The following is a 21,155-nucleotide window of genomic DNA, read 5'->3' as shown; positions in this document are numbered from 1 at the left end:
ACTTCCAGCTTTTTCTGTGTATGTGGCACCAAGGAATTGAACCCAGGGTTTTGTGCATGCTCAGCAAGCACTCTTTTAGCCCCACACCTCTTAATTCTCATCTTTGTCCACTTAAAGCAATGTGTATGCAATTAATATTGTCCAGCAATTAATATTGTCATTTTCTCTTCTTAAGTTCTGACTTCCATTCCACACAAGTCTTAACTAAAAATGTTGCTTTCACCTATAAATTTTAACTTTTACCTCATATTTTTTCTGCAACAAACCAAAGAGGTAAGTTGGTTTTATTTTCTTATTTTTTTTTCTGTGAAATGAGTGTTACATTAGTTATCCAATAATCTTTTGGCAAGAGTAAATCTATTTTAAAAAAAACCAAAGTGTTTAGAAAAAAATTTTTTTAAATTCTCATCTTTTATGCGTTCTTTAAAATTTTTCTGAGGTATACATGAATCTTATCACCTTTTCTTTGAAATGCAAAATATGTAAATGAAACATGGATCAAATCCAAATTAAGGAGAGTTCTTGGCAAGGTCTTTCCCTTTACTGAAAATGGAGGAAATGCAGAGAGTGCTCCTTCCCTGGAGACCAGTTATTGCCCTGAGTGCTTGCTAAAAATGTTGAGCTTCCTAATTCTGTACCAGGAAAAGGGAGAAAGGAGAAGGGAGGATTTGGGGAGAAACACAGAGAAGGATGAAGAAGAGAGAGCAAGAACAAGAACAAGAGAGGCAGGTCGGAGCCCTACCCCACAGATGGTGGGTGATAAAGACAACTAAGGACAGCTGCTACCCATCTCTGCCTTACTCCACTGTGCTTTTCTGTCAGAAGTGAGGAGTTCTCTGATGATTCTGAAGGATGCTTAGTGAAAATGATCACTCCCCTCTATCCTGCACTCTAACATGTTTGAATTTATAACATCCCAGTGTACCAAAACACACCTTTTCTGAAGTCACACACTTTATCTTAATGGAATTATGTGCTATGGTGAGGAAGGTCCCCAAAACACATCCACAGGATCTTGATTAAAGTAGTTTTCCTGCATATGGCTACTTCAAAGGGACACAAGAGGTTTTCCACTATGGTGTAAAGACTTTTGGTGTGTCTGCAAAAGTAAGAGAAGGGCAAATGCCAAAGTCCCAACCCCTGATGTCTGTGTGAATACACTTGCCAGCAGAATTAGAGGCAGCAGAGATGTGGTCCCACCTCACTGTGTTTTACGCCTTTGAATCTGCACAGTCTGGTTGGAAGGGCCTACATTCATGCAGAGCCCTTGCTATATTGGAGTCTAGCAGATACAGGATTCTTTTCTTTTCCAGCTTTCACATTATCAGAAGTACCAAGAGGAAAGATTAAGATGAGATTGAGCAATCGGATTCTTGTTATTTACTCAGCCAGAAAATCCTATAATGTGATGGCTAGTCCTAGAAAGATGGAAAAACCAAAATGGACAAGTCAGACTCAACAAGAGATTAATTGAACTTGGTCTCTTCACTCCTGTTTTCCACTGGCCTCACTAAGCACTCATTCTTCCCTCTCTTCTGTCATATTTTAATGAAGGCCTTCTGACCAGGAAACTTGCATGTCTACTTTTGTTCTTTCTTCCCCTTCCCGCCCCAATTTTGCCTCTCTTCTTCTCTTTCAGATCTGTCTCCTTCCCTTCCTCCTCACTGCCCATGTCTCATTTAAGACCTCTAACTCTCATCTGGACATTTGTATTCCACCCTCGCCTGCCTCCCTGCCAGCAGTCTCTGATCACAGTGCTTTCAAAGTAAAGTAGTAAAGCCACAGGTCAGTTACATTTTTCACCTCTTTGCAGCCTTGGCTTCACATCACAGTTGCTTGGGCTGATATTAAGGTCCTAGCAATTCAGCGGCTCTCCAGAACAGTTAGGATCTCTAGGTGCCACTGAGACATCAATGAGGTTTGTGTGGGTTTTTTTTGTTAGTTGTAGGACTTCAACTCTGGGGCTGGGTGCTGTCTACCCTACCCCTTGAGCCACAGCACCACTTCTGGTTTTCTAGTGGTTAATTGGAGATAAGAGTCTCATGGACTTTAATGCCTGGGCTGGTTTGAACCATGATCCTTAGATCTCAGGCTCCTGAGTAGCTAGGATTACAGGTGAGAGCCACTGCACCCAGCATTAAAAGGGTTTGTGTGGGGGCATTTTTTGTCTTTTCTTTTTTGGTACTGGGGATTGAACCCAGGATGTTGCGCTTGCTAGGCAAGTGCTTTGCCACTGCGATACATCCCAGCCCTTGATTGTTTTGTTTAAAAGAAAAAAAAAACCCGCAGCTGGGCATGGTGTCTCTAAGAAATGGGCTGAATGAGCAAAAGTGAATGCACGTATGCATGAATGAATGAGGTATAGAGGAAGCAATTCAGCCACGTGTTTCACTCGTTCTTCCACTTTACTCTGACATAAGTATACTAATAACCAAAAGGCCCAAACCCAATTTTCTTCTCTTTCAAACACTTCTACTTGCATTCCCTGAAATGATTTTTTAAAAATCAGTACTGGTGTTATGTTACTATCCAATTTATCTTTCTTTTGGTGTCAGTCCTGGGCTTGAACTCAGGGCCTGGGAGCTGTCCCTGAGCTTTTTTTTTGCTCAAGGTTATTGCTTTACCACTTGAGCCACAGCTGCACTTCTGGTATTTTGGTGGTGAATTATTGAGATAAGAGTCTCATAGACTTTTCCAACAGGGATGGCTTCAAACTTGATGCTCAGACCTCAGTTTCTTAAGTAGCTAGGACTACAGGCATGAGCCATCAATGCCTAGCTTCAATTTCTTTCTTTAGAGGAAAGAAAGTATCTTCATTTGGCTCATGTGTAGATGCTCATCTCAGTTAAGGATGATGGCGATGGTGAAGATGATGGTGAAGCCATCTAGGTGTTGCTTTCACACTATTTATAGTGACTTCTCCATCTCTCTACCTGTAATCAAGAATCTTTTCTCTGTAAGTCATTAGCTGGAGCTAATAACTCCTGTTGTAAGTTTCATACTAATAATTCTATGCAATGTTTCTATGCATTGTTTTCTCCTCTGTGTTCTCCTATCTGCAGGCCTTTTTGTCTTTCTTGTGCTCCCCCCTCTCTGACACACCCCAAGTTTCCTTAGACCCCTTCCTTTCCTTGGACCTTTACAGAAGGTCCCCTCCTCACTTTTCACAGAAGACATCGGAGATGAGGTGTCGGAGGCATACTTATAAAAGTCTCTACCTTAGAGAACAAGCCCTCTGCCCCCCCCCACTCTATTACATGGTAGGATACTAAGCAAGTAATAATGACTTTGAAGTTTTTCTGACCAAGTGTTTAGTGGCCATCAGCTCAGGATTGCACTTACAGGGTTTACATAGAGACCATCTCCTGAAATGTAGGGAAAACCTTGGAAGATAAAGGCATGGGTAAACATTTCCTGACTAGAGGATGGCAGCAAGAATTGACAAATGTGAAGAAGAAAAGAAATCTCCTGAATTTATCTCAGGAAGTGCAGCTCACCATTGAGGATCCAAATCGCAGCCCCAATCTTTCATAACACTTGAATATAAACTTTTCTATGATTTTTTTTATAGTACCAGGTTTTGAATCCATGGCTTTATGCTTACAAGGCAAGCACTTTACCATTTGAGCCAGGCTGTCAGCAATTTTTGTCTTATTTAATGTTGGGGATGAAGTCTCACTACCTTTACTTAGTCTGTCCTCTACTTTAAGATCCTTCTACCTCAATCCCCTATGCAGCTGAGATAACAGTATGTGCTGCTGCACCCAGCTACTCTTTTTTATTGTAGAATTTAATATATCAGTATTCTTTAAAACTGGAGAACAAACTATACAGAAGAAAGTAGAAGTTTCAGCAATAAGAGAAAGACCACTGGTGACTGTAAAAGCAGGTGCATTCCTTCTCCTCTTCCTATAATTATGTATACATGCAGTGAGGGTTATATAGTTGCTTCTTGACTCTTTTTCTACATTTTATTGGCATTAATTAGTTGTGCAAGACAGTTTCAGTTTGATGTGTCTATATATACATATAAGGTATCCTAACCAGACACCTTCCCTCTGTCACTCTCCTCTATTTTCCCTAATTTTGAAAACTAATGTTAACTTCAATCTTCAAATATGACTGTGAAATATTTTCACCCTCTCCTCTTGCCCTCCCCTTTCATACCTGTATCCCCACCCAGACAAGACCTGTTTTATATTCCTTGATTGTGTGTGTGTGTGTGTGTGTGTGTGTGTGTGTGTGTGTGTGTGTACACACCAGCACTGGGGCTTGAACTCAGGGCCCAGACACAATCCCTTAGCTTTTCACTCAAGGCTAGCACTCTACCACAACCACGGTGGAGCCACAGCTCCACTTCTGGCTTTTTTTAGAGATGAAATTGAGAGTCTCATAGACTTTCCTGCCTAGGCTGGCTTCGAATTGCAACCCTCAGATCTCAGTCTCCTCAGTAGCTAAAATTACAGGGATGAGCCACTGGTACCTGAGTAGAGCTTAGAAGTTTTAAAATTGTGTAAGTTGCATAAACAACCACTCTAAACCCTGAAGTTGGAGAATCTGGGGCCCCTTCTGAACATGGTTTGTGAGACTGACAGTACAGAGAAAATCCCAGGGCGTGGGGATGCAGTTCATCATGGCTTGGGTGACTGTTCAGCAGGGCTTATCCCAGGATGGCTCGAGGACCCCGAAGGCTTTGTCTGAAGTGGTAGCACCAAGCCCTTTCTTGAGCCCTATGAGTGGTAAAGGAAGAGCATGGGGAAGGCACACTCACTGCTAAGCCCTAACCAGAATTTCATATCTCCTTCCGGCTCTTCTGAACAGCAGTCATTCATGCACCCATCCGCGGCTGATTGAAAGCTAGATCTCTGAGGGCTTCTTTTCCCAACTTGCCGAGAAATGCTCACAGGTTCATAAAGCCATTTTGGTTGTCAGTTATTAACCATTGTTCCACTCTGTGTGTGCTAACTCCTGTGGTCAGGCATTGGTATACACATCCACACTTCTTTCCTGGAGTAGAGCTGCCAGTATTGCCAGTGTTGGAACCCCCAAACCATCACTCCTTTTCAGATATTTGTTGCTCAACTCTATTTTCCTTTCTATCCATTACCAGGGACTCGCTGAGGTCCCTGCTAACTAACTCATTGCTGGTGAGCCAGTTCGAGTGATAGAAGAACGTCACTTTCCCAATAGCTACTAGCTAGACAGCAAGTACAGACATATGCTACTGTGTCCAGGTCAACAGGAGGCATTGAAAACAGCTTAGTCTGAGCAGAGCCAGGATGAAACCAGGAATGAGAAAATGGCAAAAGGTGACTAACATTCTGTGTATACTAACACATGCAATGTGTGTGCACACACAAATGTATACATATACACACTACACTCACTCCCCCTTTCCTCACCACCACATTCTTTCCTCCCCATAGACTTCCATACATAACACACACACACACACACACACACACGCACACACGCGCACACACACACATGCACACACGCACCATGTAGCACACACAGCTGACTAATTATGCTGATGGCCTTTCTAACAGAGTCCATCCATGTGTAGTTGAAGCCTATTTTCCATTCCTATGCAAAATTGTATTTATAGCCAGTAGAATTATTATCATATGATGGGTATTTAATGATAAACATTCATTACACAAAAGCTACATTTGAGAGAATGTAGACATACCTCAATGGTAGAGGTCCTCCCTGGTATGTGTTTTTCCCGAGTTGAGTTTCATTACACTGGAACTTTTAATGAGGGTATGTCCGAGGTTAGACACATGAAGGTCAAAGCTTTTTATAGAGAGAGAGGTAGTGCAGGTGCAGTGGTAAAAGTCAAGATCTCAAAGGATCACAGTCCAGTACCCATCCTTCTCACCTTTAATCCTGATCCTTTCTCTAAAACCTTCACTCATTTCCCATTTTCTGGGAATAGACAAGGTCTTTTCTATGGTTTCTGAGGCAGCCAGCCTGGGACCCTCCCTCTCTCTACCCTCACCTCCATACAAGCCTTCCTGAGCAGCTAAAGTCCTTTTACACATGCCTATCTCTTCTAATCATTACCGTCCAACCATGGGCTTGGCTTTGTTAGTCCAATTTAATAGGTGAAGGAGTCTCACCTGACCTTCAAGGAGATTATAAGAATTAGCTGAAGTCCCTGAGCTGCCAATTTTCAAACACTGGATCCTGGAGTGAATGAAACATTTACTATTAATTCAGCTTTTTGTATTTTTTTATTTTATTTTTATTTTACTTTTTGGAACTTTTTACTAAAACCAAACCAGAGGAAAACAGAACAAAGCTGGCTACCAATCCATTGGAATTCACAGAGGCAGAGGCAGAGAGAGAGAGAGAGAGAGAGAGAGAGAGAGAGAGAGAGAGAGAGAGAGAGAGAGAGAGAGAGAGAGAGAGAGAGAGAGAGAGAGAGAGAGAGAGAGACAGAGAGAGAGACAGAGAGAGAGACAGAGAGAGAGACAGAGAGAGAGACAGAGAGACACAGAGACAGAGAGAGAGAGAGAGAGAGAGAGGAAGGGGGGAGGGGGTAGAGACAGAGATCCAGACCCAAAGAGAAAGATACAGAGAGAGATTATAAGAGACAGACAGACAGATAGATAAAAATAGATCTATTGTTCCATCCACTCCATCCTTCTGTGTGACACATTTGAAGTGTGCATAAATGGCAACCTAGTACTTTCTTCTACCTTTGGTTTTCCCTCTTCTTTTCTGAACTTATGTATTAATAGCTCCCCAAATCTTTTTGTCCAAGAAGGAATTCCAGGACACTGTAGCCTGGATGAGCCAGCCACTTGTGAAAGGGACTGGAATTCACACACTGGCTTTTTCTTCTCCTCTCACCCTGTCACCAGTCTCAATCTCCCACAAGTTTGGTTCCCAGTGCAATTTGGCTCCAAGAATCCAGGGTGTCACAGGGAAGTCCTCTCGTCTCAGACTGGATCACTACTCAGAATGCTAATGCTGAGGACTTGAACAAAAACAAACAAACAAACAAAAAGTGCCTTTCACCAGAAATGTCCCAGCTGGAATCTTTTTTTTTTTTTTTTCTTTTTTTTGGTCCTGACTGCCAAGATTACCCTAGCACCAGAAGGCAATGCCTTCTTCTTGGGGCTGTCATTTGGCTCAGCGCAAAGACGAAAGGACCAAGCCTCAAATCAAGCTGACAGTATCAGTCTGCTGGATGCAAGCCCACGCTGACCACATGAAGAGCAAAACATCTTTCTGTCCAGCAGCCCGAGGTGGCTTTGCAGGCTGGGGCCTGACTTTGCAGTGCCGCAAAGAGGCTTCATGTTAGATGGGAGAAACGCAAAGAGGGTGTGGAGCTGGCTGTGCTTGGCTGGCTGGCTAGCTGGCTGGTTGGCCGGCTGCAAGATAAACAGCACACCCTGTTTCCCAGAAGGGGCTCCTGATTGCGACACATCACAGCTATTAATCTCAGGGAAAGGGCCTAGCAAGTCTTCCCATTTCCTTCTCCCAGGGTAGGCATAGCTTGATTTTTATAAATTCAGTGAGACTGACAGGGAACTTGACACTTCTGACTGGCTGTCTTGCTTTATGACTTTTCCTGGTTCTCCTTCAAGGATCCGAGTTGGTATCTGTGCTGGAATGGGTCTGATTGATTAAAGGTGAAAGACTTCCTTTCCATGCTTTCTTAGTGATCATCAAAGCAGAGAACAGCAGGAAGTGAAAAGAGGCATAGGTCACAGGGATCCAGGTCCACAGGTAAGAAGTTATTCCAGGACATGGAGCCAACTACAGAGGAAACTTCAGTTCATTGGGCCCTGTAGCTGGCAAATCACTAGCTGAAGGTCATCAGCGCTCGAGAGCTTCCAAGAGACTACCATGGGGTTGACTCTTAAGTTTCTGCAGAGATGTTGGTGCAAGGAGATGAAGTTTTATTGAAGCAAGATGAATCAGCTCTGGAGATCTATTTGTGTAGCATGGTGACTAAGGGCAATTAATCATGTATCATATACTTGAACCTTGCGAAGGGAGTGGATTTTAAGTGTTCTTGCCACAGAAAAAGGATATGAGGAGATAGATATAGTCATTAACCTGCTTAACTCATTTCACAATGTATACCTATATCAAAGCACTAAGAGGGAGAAAGAAATTAATCCAATAAAATAAAGATGAAGCAGTAGCTTCTGCAAGATCATCAGGGGTGGTGGTACACACCTATAATCCCAACACTTGGGAAGCAGAGACAGGAAAACCATGAGTTCAAGGCCACATAGTGGGCAACATAGTGAGACTGTAGCTCAGAAAAATAAATAAAAGTAATAACTAAATAAATAAATGCACCTGCAAAGAATGAATCTGAGCACTCAGTGTCAATCTCTGAAGGGGAGGGGTTGGAGAGAGGGCAGGAACACTTTCTAGATTCTGATTCTGGTGTTGAGCCTGAAGAATCAATTCCTTCTGGGTTATCTGGAGTCTGTCCGTTATAATATTTTAACTTAAAATGATATATGAAAAGAATTCACTTACAATAAATAACTCCCCTAATTAATAAGGTACTTGGAGATCACATACATATGTATGAATACATCATGTACATATACATGCACAAAACTCATTATCATGGCAACTTCAGAAGACATGGTCCATCCAGCACGCAGTGTGTGAGGGCAGGAAAACTGTTCCTGACTTGTGAAAGTAGACACGGAAGCTCAGAGAATGACTTGAATAAGGACACATAAGGGAAGACAACTGGAACCTTCCTCAGTCTTATCTCTTACCCACTGGTCTTGCTAGCTGTCTCATCTCCAGTAGTATGATTGAGGCCACACAGGCAAGAAGTGCTCCAGCACTATCCAAGGGAGAGGAGAATAAACTCAGTCACAGAGACAAAGGAAGTACAAGGAGATTTTCAGGATTCAGAGTTCTGGGAAGGAAAGTCACTCGTTCTAAGCTTCCCAGCTACTGGCCTTTCTGGTCCTCCCTATAGGCAGGAAGGCAGTCTTGCTCCATGTTGGGCACCACAAGGGTTGAGCTGAGGATAAGTTACAAGGCAGAGTGCCTCTGAAGAATCTGGGGAGAATGAACTCAACCCTGTAGAAGGACACTGAAGATCCTGCCAAGAAAATGCCCCTCAAGAAATCTTTCAAAAATGAGACCAAGAACAAAGGGGGAACAGTGATACAAGACACTATGCTGGAAATAAACTTTAAAACTTGTGGGGGAGGGGCCTAGTGGTTAAAGTGCTTGCCTAGCATGCATGAAGACCCAGGTTCGATTCCTCGGTACCACATATAGAAGCAGGAGAAAACAAGGGAGGGGGTAACCATTTTCTACAAGAATTATATTCATTTCTTTACTTATATAACTGTAACCCCCTGTGTATCACCTTCACAATAAAAAAAAATCTTTTAAAATGCTGACGTAATAATAGTACCCAAATCTCTTGAAATTTGCCCACCCCCCTTTTGTTTTTGAAGTCATCCTACATGTATCAGTACGTTCAGCTGACCAGTACATTCTACTATGAGTGCTTTCTACCTGCACTTCTCCACTTCATAGACAAGAAAATAAATATCTTCAAAAACACGAAGGAGCCTATCCCTCATTGCACACCTAGTGATTATCTTTTCATTGTAAGACTTTTACAGTGTTGGAGGGGCAAGGAAGAAAAAGAACAAGGAAAAACAGCTGATGTCATTTACCTCTGCTGACCGGTTCCTGTGCCAGGAAGTCAGGATACCAAACACAGAACAGAAGACAGTCCTCCTCTCATAAGGTAGCAACAGAACTACTCAAGAATTAGAGTTAGCATGTACTTTAATAGCTTTAAAAGTTTAATAAATGTTAGATGGGGCATTGGTATACTCATAACATTAAAAATAACTGTAGCCTTTCGCTGGTCACAGTAACCTCTCCCATAGAAGTAAAATGACCCCATCTTAGAGTAGATGTCTAAGTATCTCTCTTGCAGCAATGTTTCCAGTAGCAAAAGTCTACTTTAGACAAATGCCCATCAAGAGACAACATAATGCTGGGATTTGCAGAATAGAAAATATTCCAAAGAGTGAAGAGAATAAAATGTGTGATGGACAAAAGTAAAATGATTGGGAAATGATAATCATGCAAACTGTAGTTCTCCCCTTCGTAAATCCTTGAAAATTCAACAATGAATTATTTGAAATACTGAATGCAGTATGGAACAAGAGAAGGGGAAAGATAGCACTTAATGAAGTTGATGAATCAAGCTAGAGCCAAATCCTAGAGAGCAGTGTAGACGCAGTAAAGGAGCCAATAGAAGTGCTGATGGGAAATACAGCAGCATTCCTTCAAAAATCTGCAAGGAGAGCAGGATATATAGAAGTTATATATAAAGAAGTTGGCTTGATGTAATCTTCCACCAGTAGGGTCCCCATTTTACTGTTACAACAGGCAGCTTTAGTCATTTGCTAATAGTAAATTCTTACTCATATTAACATTAAGGCTTTCAAGATAGTAAGTGAGAGGGAGGATTGAAATGGTAGCACAGATGGTAGAAAAGCTTTTTTTTTTTTTTCTGGCAGGGTTGGGCTCTTAAGGATCCAGCAACCTTTTCAGAGAGGTTATGTAATTATTTGTTCTAAAGGTGAAATAAAGAGTGAGATATTTGTTGTGGTGGGCTGTGAAGTTCCCAAGAAAGCACTGAGTCAAACTCCTTCTAAGCCCCATTCCCACTGTTTTTCCTAGGATAAACTTCCTCTGCCTAAACTTCCATAAGCCAAAGAGGACCAAGTGCTCCTGGAATTTCCTCTCTCCCCTTTGCCTACTAACTTACTTGACAGTGTTAAGTTGAAGGCAGTAGTAGATGGTAGATGTCCCATGGGACTGACTGGTCAGGTCAGCACTAAGCACCAGCTCAGCTCCTTATCAGGATCTTGTGGGAAGATCAGAGAGGTTTGGCTCAGGGGCTCAGCATTGGTTGCTCTACGTCTCCTTTTGAGATTTCCAGAAACAACATAGTAAAGATCAAATCCATGCTGATAGTCAAGAAAGTAGTAAAATTACATTATATAAAATATGAGACCATTTTTATTTATTTGTTTTTGAAACATTATTCCAATTTCTTTAAAAATTCACTTTTTATCTTAAATTTGTCTTAACATTAAACTGAAAATCAGATTTGGAAAAAGAATTAAACTCAAATTTCAAGGTGATAATGATAATGGCGATGGTCATGACAACGGTGGTAGAGATATCAACCAACAGCATAATATAAAAAGCAAACGGCTGGATGCAGTGGCTCAGGCCTGTAATCTTAGCTACTCAGGAGGCTGAGGATTGCAGTTCAAAGCCAGCCCTGGCACTAAACAGTCCATGAGGTTCTTATCTCCAATTAACCACCAGAAAACTGGAAGTGGTGCTGTGGCTCAAGAGGTAGGGTGGTGGCCTTGAGCTGAAGAGCCCAGGGATAGTGCCCAGACCCAGAATTCAAGTCCCACGACCAAAAAAAAAAGCAAACTGAACTGGTGTATTATTACCCCCATTTCAAACATGTGGAAACTAGAAGTTGTAACATAATTTATTTGCTGGTGAAGCCACGATTCTCATGCCAATTTATCTGACTCCATATCCAAAAGGTTTAATTCATCTGCAAAAAATAGTTTGCTATAAGGTTGTGTGTATATGTGTGTGTATTTATTTTTAAACACTAAAAAGCAGAGTATGAAGTTGCATCTATAATATGATCTCATTATGGTTTCCTTTTCTTTTTGCCAATCCTGGGGCTTGAACTCAGGGCCTGAGCACTGTCTTTGGGCTTTCCTCAAGGCTAGAGCTCTACCACTTGAGCCACAGCACCACTTCCAGCCTTTTCCATATGTGTGGTACTGAGAAATCAACCCAGTTCTTCGTGAATTCTATGCAAGTACTCTTACCACTAGGTCAAACTCCCAGCCCCTACATATGATCTCAATAGTGGAAAAGTATATTTAAGAAAAATTACTAGAAAAAAACATATCTTAGGAAGTGGGGCTGTGGCTCAATGTGGTAGAGCCTTGAGCTAAAGAACTCAGGGACAGCGCCCAGGTCCAGAGTTCAAGTCCCACAACCGACCAAAAAAGAGAGAGAGAGAGAGAGAGAGAGAGAGAGAGAGAGAGAGAGAGAGAGAGAGAGAGAGAGAGAGAGAGAGAGAGAGAGAGAGAGAACATATATTGGATTGCCTCTGGATTATAAAATCATGAAGATTTTTACATTATTTAGGTTTTTCAGATTTTATATTTTGAGATGTAGTGCTTCATTAACCAGAAAAGAATAAAAGCAATCTGAGGGAACAAAAGTAGATATTAGGTACAGCTTGAGAAAAATCTACTGATGCATGATGACCTCAGAGCCCTGACAGGTACTGACCCTCCCATAAGCATGTGACTTTGAAAATAGCAGCAAAACGGTCTTTTTCATGATCTTTACAAATTCCTGTTCTACCCACCTTCTACCCTCCTATTCTACCTCTGGAAATGGGTGCATGAAGATGAAATCTTTGAGGATTTCTTCAGTCTTACTCCCTCCATGTGGAGACTTGGAGGCTGACCTCCTCACAGAGCTCGCGGTCCAGGACAGAGGCTTCCTGGTCTGCCTCTCTCACACCTAGCACCATGCCCAGCAAATAGCAAACCTCAGTTGATTTAGTCAGTTCACTGCACTGAACCTAATTGGATTCCTATTTGGATCTCAGTCTTCAAAGCAGTGGGTGGCACTGCTAATTCCATAGTCTTTTAGCCTCACCCACAAAGTCAGCTTTCCTTCAATTGCTAATTCTTACTTAGCAGACAGTTGTATATACATACCTCCACAAGAGAAAGGTCAATTGCCTCCCTTTTGACTACACTGTAGCGTGTAAAGTTTGGAATGCCACAGAGGTAGTATTTAGTAGAACCAAGACCTACACAATTAATCTGATTTTCAACTACTAATTACATATTAGTGCTAAATAACACTTCTCTTTATTTCCTGGGTATAACTGGGAATTGTGTCTTTTTGGCTCCCGTAACCGCTGCCCTTCCTGTTGCAGAAGCTGAGAACTTTGTGAGGAAAGACCTATATATAGATGAGTTATGGTCTTTATAGCCTAATAATGTAAGTAATTACCAACAATTCCGAAGTACTATTCATACATATTGTCTTGTTTAACTCCTACAACTGTCCTGTGAAGGGTGAATCATTATTCCCACACAAGGACACTACTGACCAATGAAGGGAAGCTAAATTGGGATAGAAACACCAGCCTTAGACTTAGACCATCTAACAACAAGAACAGCTTTTACCTACTCACTCTTCTCTGAAGAGGAGGAGAGCAGAGAAACGTTCACAGAATTATGAAAACTTCAGGTAGAAATTAACCTGGTACATTCCATATTCAGGACACTGTTGTTGAGACCTGCCTATATAATAAGCCAATAAATCAGCTATGACCCCTTCAACCTCTGAAGAAAGACTTCATATCACCCACCTATATCAACCCTCAGATGCCCACATGTATGAATTAGAGTGATGAACAACAAACAAGATCTGAAAGCCAACCTTATGGAGAACTTTATGTTTGCTAGGCCTTGTTCTGAGGCACTTTGCAAATGTGAATATAATTCTCATAACAACGATCTTTTACATAGGAAAATACGGAGGTAAGAAAATAATGTCAAACTGCAGTTCGTAGATGAAGTTGGTCCCTTGCTTGTTTTTTTAAAATGTAGGCATAAACACATCCATTCATATTGCCTAGGGCTGTTTTTGTGATACAAGGACAAAGTTGAATGGTTTTGACAGAGACCATTTATTCCATTAAAGCCTAAATCTTGCTGGCCTCTGGTACACAGGTACATGCACACACACACACACACACACATACACACACACTAGATGTGTGTAGATATATGTATATATATGGCCTATGATGAGATAATAAGCTCTTTACATTTAGTGAGCATGCCTTTATCATCTTCACAACTCAGCACATTGTACATGTGTATTGCACATTGCACAGGAATTGACATACAGTGGGAATTTTTTTTTGGCCAGTCCTGGGGCTTGAACTCGGGGCCAGAGTACTGTCATTGAGCCTTTTCCTCAAGGCTAGTGCTCTGCCACTTGAGCCACGACACCACTTCTGGCTTTTCTAGTTTAAGATAACGAGGAATTGAACCCGAGTCTTCGTGCATGCTAAGCAAGCACTCTACCACTGGGCTAAACTCCCAGTCCACAGTAATATGTTTTAAAAAATACTGTCTTGAAAAAATAAATAGATAAAATAAAAATAAAAAACTATTTTCTTGACAGTTAAAACAACTATGTTCAAGTAACCCACTAAAAAACAAGGAAAAGACATGAAAAAATATAGTACAAATAGGAAATAAGATGGCAGATTCAAACACTCAACACAGACTCAGCATGCCAATTAAAAGATGGAGGATGACAGAGTAGGCTAAAAAAACGTAACTCAACTGTATGCTACCTCTAAGAAATTCATGTCCAAGATACTAATACAGATAAGTAAAAGTAAAAGGATAGGAGATATGCATTAGATTTCCATTGCTTCTGTGACAAATTATTACAAAGTCAGTGGCTCAAAACAACACAAACTGGGGCCAGGAGTTTGGCCTGGCAGTAGAGTGCCTGCCTAGCATGCACGAAGACCAGGGTTCAATTCCTTGGTTATGACACACACACGTAGAAAAAGCCAGAAGTGATGCTGTGGCTCAAATGGTAGATCTCTAGCCTTGAGAAAGCTCCAAGGACAGTGCTCAAATCCTGAGTTCAAGCCCCAGGACTGGCAAAAAGAAAAAGAAAAGAAGAGAAAAACTTATTCCCTTGCCTTTTCTATCTTTCCAGCTTTTAGAAACCACCCGCCAGTGTTTGACTTAAGATTCGTCCTCCATCGTTAAAGTCGGCAATAGCAGGAACACCCTCTTCTCTGCCACTTTCTACTACAGAACCATGTGATTACATCAATTCCACACAGACAATCCAGAATAATCTTTCCAAGTCTTTCACATTCACCTCTTCAAAGCTGGCTTACCTATGTAACATCACATACTTTCTGGTTCTGAAAATTAGAATCTGAATACCATTGGAGGTCATTCTTCTTCCTGCCACAAAGGTATATAAACCTTAATTAAAAATTTAATTTTAATTGGATAAATTTAGTTGGATAGATTGTATCAGACAAAAGTAAATTTCAGAGCAATAAATTTCACGAGAGACAAGGAGGAATATTATGCAATGATGAGAGGATTAATCCACCAAATAAAAAGACATAGCAATCATAATAGTGTATGTATGAAACCACAGAACCACAAAATATATGTTTCATTCCATTTTTGTTACCACAACAAAACATCAGAAGCTCATTTCGTATGATTTTGATGTTTAGAAAATCTAAATATCCATTATGTTCTCACCACTCAATCATTCATGCGACAATCATTGAAAACTTCCCAGCAAGGGTCATGCTTGACCTCAGATGACAAGTCTAAACTCTACAAATCTGTCAAGATTTATCTTAAGGACTCTCAGTCTTTCATCCTTATCAACCATCTGAGGAAAGCAAGGCAGGTATTATGAGCCCTGTTTTATAAATAGGAAAAGTGAAAAACAAAGGGTGTGTGACTCTGCTGAGTCACCCAGTTAGCTCACCATGGGGCTGGCTGGAGCACTGGAGTCTTCTCCCTATTTTAAACTCTATTCATTTTTCCCACATGAAAGCAAGATGGCGACGAATACAAGCTTGGAGCTAAGGTGAACTCAGCTCCCACCACTTCTCAGCTGTGTGCTCTTGGGGTCATTCTTTAATGGCTTTATGCTTCAGTTTCACCCTCTCAGAAAAGAAATGATCATTCCCATCTTTTATAATTCTGTAATATTTCAATGAGTTAATACATACATCATAATATAACACTTAAAATAGTGTCTCACAGGGGTCCAGGAGTTTGGCCTAGTAGTAGAGTGCTTGCCTAGCAGGCACAAAGTCCTGGATTCAATTCCTTGGTACCACATACACAGAAAAAGTCAGAAGTGATGCTGGGGCTCAAGTGGTAGAGCTCTAGCCTTGAGAAAGTTTAAGGACAGTGCCCAGGCACTGAGTTCAAGCCCAAGACTGGCATAAAGAAAATAGTGTCTAACACATAACAGATCCCATTAATGGCAGTTAACATTAAGCTGATTGCCTTTTATCCTCCCCCCTGCAAAAAAAAAGAAGCATGATAGAAATGATTACACAGTAACAATAGCTCAAACAAATATATGGCACTGCCTTCATAAACTAGTCATTACCAAATAACCACTTATGCATTGTTATAAGGCAAGTCAGTAGATATTAACTATCTAGTTATGATTTTAAAAAACACAGAATTGCCTTGTTTGGCAAAGATCAAAACATCTCAAAGACAGAATTGAGACTAAACTTTAAAGAACCTTTCATAATTATTAATTTTACAAAATTTAAAATGTAAGGCTGTCTTCTGTCTACCACAAAGGGAAATTGTGTTGTCCATTCATCGCTGTACCTTGTAATTTTCATCCTTTCCTCTGGCCAGTGACCATATGTCAGGATGGGCAAGTGTTTTCATGCAGCCAGATGGGTGAGTAGTAAAGACTATAATCAGTTCTCTTCTATAACAATACCCCATTTTTCATCTGCTCAGAATCATGGATTAATTATGAGCCTTGCTTCCCCAACAGGTGGTATCTGTGATCACATGACCATATCAGATCTACCTCCAAAATCAAGTATATATATATATTTATATATATATATATATATTCTAGTGTTTGTAGGATAAATAAACGTCTTAACTGTATACAAGCAGGGCATATGCATTCTTTAATTTACCAAATTGTTCTTTAACTTGTTTTGGTACATGGTGTGTGTTGACATTGTTAATACAATGTTCTAAATGGCTCTATAATGGAAAGTCAATTTGTATTAAAGCATGCAACATCTAACATTTGAGGACATGCCTATTTCCAGTGGGACACCAACGTGGTCATAGCACCCCTTGTTACCTTCCTGGAGGCACCTGCCACTCACTATTTTTTCTGGTGCCTTTGTCAGGAATTTTTTAAATGTTTCCAATTTCAAGAGTGCTTTTGGTCAGTCACACAGACTATCAAAGCCATCAAAGCACATAACTTTCTGCCTGTCTCTTCCCCCCTCAATCTGACAGAGAAACTCTCCTTCAATAAATATGCTCTGATCTGATCTTCAGAAAATAATTACCATAGCTAAGAGTCCAAAAGCCAGAAATAATTGAGGCTAGATATCAAAGAAAATCAAATTATTTTTCAGCCATGACACTTCCAAAAAGGCAAGCAGAAAATGACACACAAATGAAGCGCTCTTGTACAATGGCTGATTCACAAGCTCAGCTTGCTGCTCTATTCCTGGAGAATGGCTCTTACTTGAAAGCCTGACAACAGACTATGGCCATTCAGATGTGGATACTAGGTGGACATTTGCTTGAAACCAGTAAAGTGAGTCTGTCACTTCCAGGAAACAAATGATTTATTGTGTTTTATTGTGTTGCTATTGGTGTTGTCAATATCAACATTTGAATGAAAGAATTTTGGGAAAAGTTATATCCATAGCTATGTGACTTACTTAAGTATGGATATGAACATGAGAACCTGTGTGTTTAAAAGAGTTTCCCAAAGGGATGGGACAGAAGTGGGGGGGGGGAGGAGAGAGGGGGGGAGGGAAAGGGAAAGAGAGAGAGATGGGGGAAGAAAGGAAGGAAGGAAGGAAGGAAGGAAGGAAGGAAGGAAAGGAAATAATCCAGATAAGCAGTAGCAAAAGTGGGGTAAGAGCCAAGAGAAGATCATGGAAGACAAGAGAGAAGAAAAAATTAAGGCAACTGAAAGAGCTCCATTTGACTATACAGAGGACTTGGCTGTCAGAGCCAGGCAATGATAGGATGAGGTTGCAGGTACTTGTAGGCCCAATAGGAACCTCAAAAGAAGGCAGCCAGTGTCAGATAGTATTTTAGGATGAGGTGGGGGTTGGTCATAAGGCTTGAACTCAGGGCCTGGGCACTCTCTCTGAGCTCTTTTGCTTGAGGCTAGCGCACTAAGACTTTGAGCCACAGTACCACTTCCAGTTTTCTAGTGATTCATTGGAGATAAGAGTCTCTCCGATTTTCACACCCAGGTTGCCTTTGGACCACAATCATCAGATCTCAGCCTCCTAAGTAGTTAAGCTTATAGGTGTGAGCTATCAGCACATCTGAGATGTTTTGCAACAAACTCAAAAAGGATCTTGGACTTGTGGCCTACAAAAAGAAGCAGGATACAAAGAGAGGCCTATTTGCTTGTCCATTTTTACTGGTTACAGCTCATGTGAGACCCAGGGCCAAGATTAGACTGGAGGTCATTTCTAGCACTGAACTTTATTCTAGTGGGGATTTAGAGCTGTGTTTCCTACTTCTAATATTTCAAATGCATTGTTATTTCCAGCTTTGAAGTTAGGTAATAGGTTAGCTTTCGACTCTTCCAGTGCATTCTGAGTAGGTCATACTAAACATTAGAACAGTAAAATGTATACTCCAACAATCATGGCCTTGCTCTTACCGTAAGGCTCCTCCAGCAGGATGTCTCATGGACACAGCATCTCTCTGCTGCTCTAACACTTCCATTACTCATCAGCTTTCACTGACAGCTAAAGGACTCTTAAGAGTGTTTCCTGAGGGCTTTCTAACCATCTGGACAGAAGGACAAGGATTTAAAATCCCCAGTCCACCATGGGGTGATGCTTTTGTGAAATACAATCGAAGTAAACAATTAGAAAAATAAATTCAATGGAGCACTGGGGTTCATAACGATCATCTTAGCTACTCAGGAAGCTGAAATCTGAGGAAATCAAAGCCAGCATGGGCAGAAAAGTCCTTGCGCTTCTTATCTCCAATTAACCAGCAAAATGACTGAAGTGAAGCTGTGGCTTAAGTGATAGAGTACCAGCACAAAAGAAGAGAGAATAGGAGGAGGGCGGGAAAGAAGGAAGGAAGGAAGGAAGGAAGAAAGGAAAGACATATTTACAAAATGCCAGCCTCTCCTTTGGTAATGCAAAGAATGTGAGTTCTATGTCTCTGGTGCTTCCATTATCCCTGATGCAAGAGTCGTGAAGTTTTGAAATGATGCAACGTGAAATCGTGTCGGGACATCTTGGCATCTTTTGTTTCCTCATTTGTCACTGAATCTACGATAAACATGAAAGTGGTCAGAAGAACCTGTCAAGAGTGCTCCCCACAATCTGACGCTGGAGTCAGGCATGATCTTGGTGTTGAAAGTTGCTGGTTCAACATGAGCTAATATCCTTCTCTGGAATTCTTGTCTAGCAGGAAAGTCGCAGGTTCTGTGAGGAAATTAAAAGTGGCTTATGGAGACATCTTTCAGCTACAGCATTTAAGAAAATCATTTCTGGAATTCCTATTTCCTCCTCCGAAACTGATTTGAAAATAAAATGAAATACATGAGTTCACAAATAACTTTGTAAAGCTTGCCCCCTGCTGTCCATTATGCTTAATGCAGCCAATAGTAACCGATTTATTTCAGGCTTAAGATAAAATCTAGTACCTGTGAAAGGGTACCAATGTATGTGAATTAATGCACCTTCTGTCTGGCAAATATCATGTAACCCTTCTATTAATTACAATAAAAATATATATAAAAGATAGCCTTTGTGGAATCCCTGTTGAGCAGTAAGTAGACAAATAAAGCAATAACCATTCAATACTCTCTACAACCCCATGAAACAAGTAAAGTGTTATTACTATTTCATTATTAGAAACCTGTGCATAGATACTAATCTTTTGGTAATATACAGGTAATAAAGCATCTGAATTATAATTCAGTCTAATACTAAAGCTCAGTATTTTTCTGTCATGTTGCCTCCCCTTTGTTTCTATCTTGAAATTTTAATAGGTAATTCCCTCTATATGTTGATACTTATCATGTCAGAAAGCTATACAGATATACATTAAAGACAAGACAACCATTCAAGTGCTAATTCAAGAAAGCCTTCCACTCTTTATCAACCTGCTTTTTAGTGGCATATAATTTTCCATTCAAATGGGCACTGACCATAGCATTTCAGTGCACCCACAGAGGTGCAACCCAGGGCTATGTCATTTGTAAGTTATCATCTAGCTCTATGGGGAGTGAACCTTTAAATATGAGGCACCGGGGTTTCTGTTGCAGTTCATTAAAGCTGCATGGACATCTACAGCAGGCCTCTTGAACCAAGTAATTTCACATGTAGGCAGTATTTTGAATGACTACCAGATAGAAGCAAACCAGAGTAATCTGACAGAACAGATTTCAGGGAATGTATGAGGGAGTAAATTGTTTGGCTGATTTTTTTTAATGAGAATCCCCTGGGTTCCTTAAATAAGTCCCTTTTAACAAGGCTACATTTGATTGCATCTGGTGCTTAGTCGCCATGCATTTAAGACATTTTACCCTAGAAACAGTATTAGGTCATATTTCTTTTAGAATGTTATCCTTCACTTCATGTCTCTTAAATGTCACACTATTGTGCTGGAAGGACAGAATGCGCAGTCTACCAGTGGGAGACATTATATATTAAAAGTTTTTGAAATAATTTAGGGCTCCAGACTTTGCTATTCTTCTTCAGAAGGAATGGTCAGGGTTCCAGGCAGCATTACTCAAAGTGTGACCATGGAGCGGAGGTAGGAACCTTGGAGGTCTGGCATGAATGCTTTTAGAAATACATCTCACTCTTCATTTAGTTCACCAAGAATAATTCCTGGAGGCATGATAGTAACAGAAATAAGCTCATAAGCAAAACTCAAAAATCAAGACGAATTATTCCTCACAAGAGAAGAAAAAAGACAGCCGAAAAATATCCACAAGTGATAGACATTGCCTATAGAAAAGAATCGAATGGGGGCTAGGAGTTTGGCCTAGTGATAAGAGTGCTTGGCTAGCTAGCACAAAGATCTGGGTACGATTCCTTGGTACCACATACACAGAAAAAAACAGAAATGGTGCTATGACTCAAGTAATAGAGTGCTAGCCTTGAGGAATCTCAGGGACAGTGCCCAGGCCCTGAGTTCAAGCCCCAGAACTGGCAAAAAAAAAAAAAAGAGAGAGAGAAGAGAAAAGAATCAAATGATAATTATGAAACTGAAAAG

Source organism: Megascapheus bottae, chromosome 16 (assembly GCF_031878675.1).
Source record: "Megascapheus bottae isolate mThoBot1 chromosome 16, mThoBot2.hap1, whole genome shotgun sequence".
Classification (NCBI taxonomy): Eukaryota; Metazoa; Chordata; class Mammalia; order Rodentia; family Geomyidae; genus Megascapheus; species Megascapheus bottae.
Note: the sequence above shows the minus strand (reverse complement) of the source record.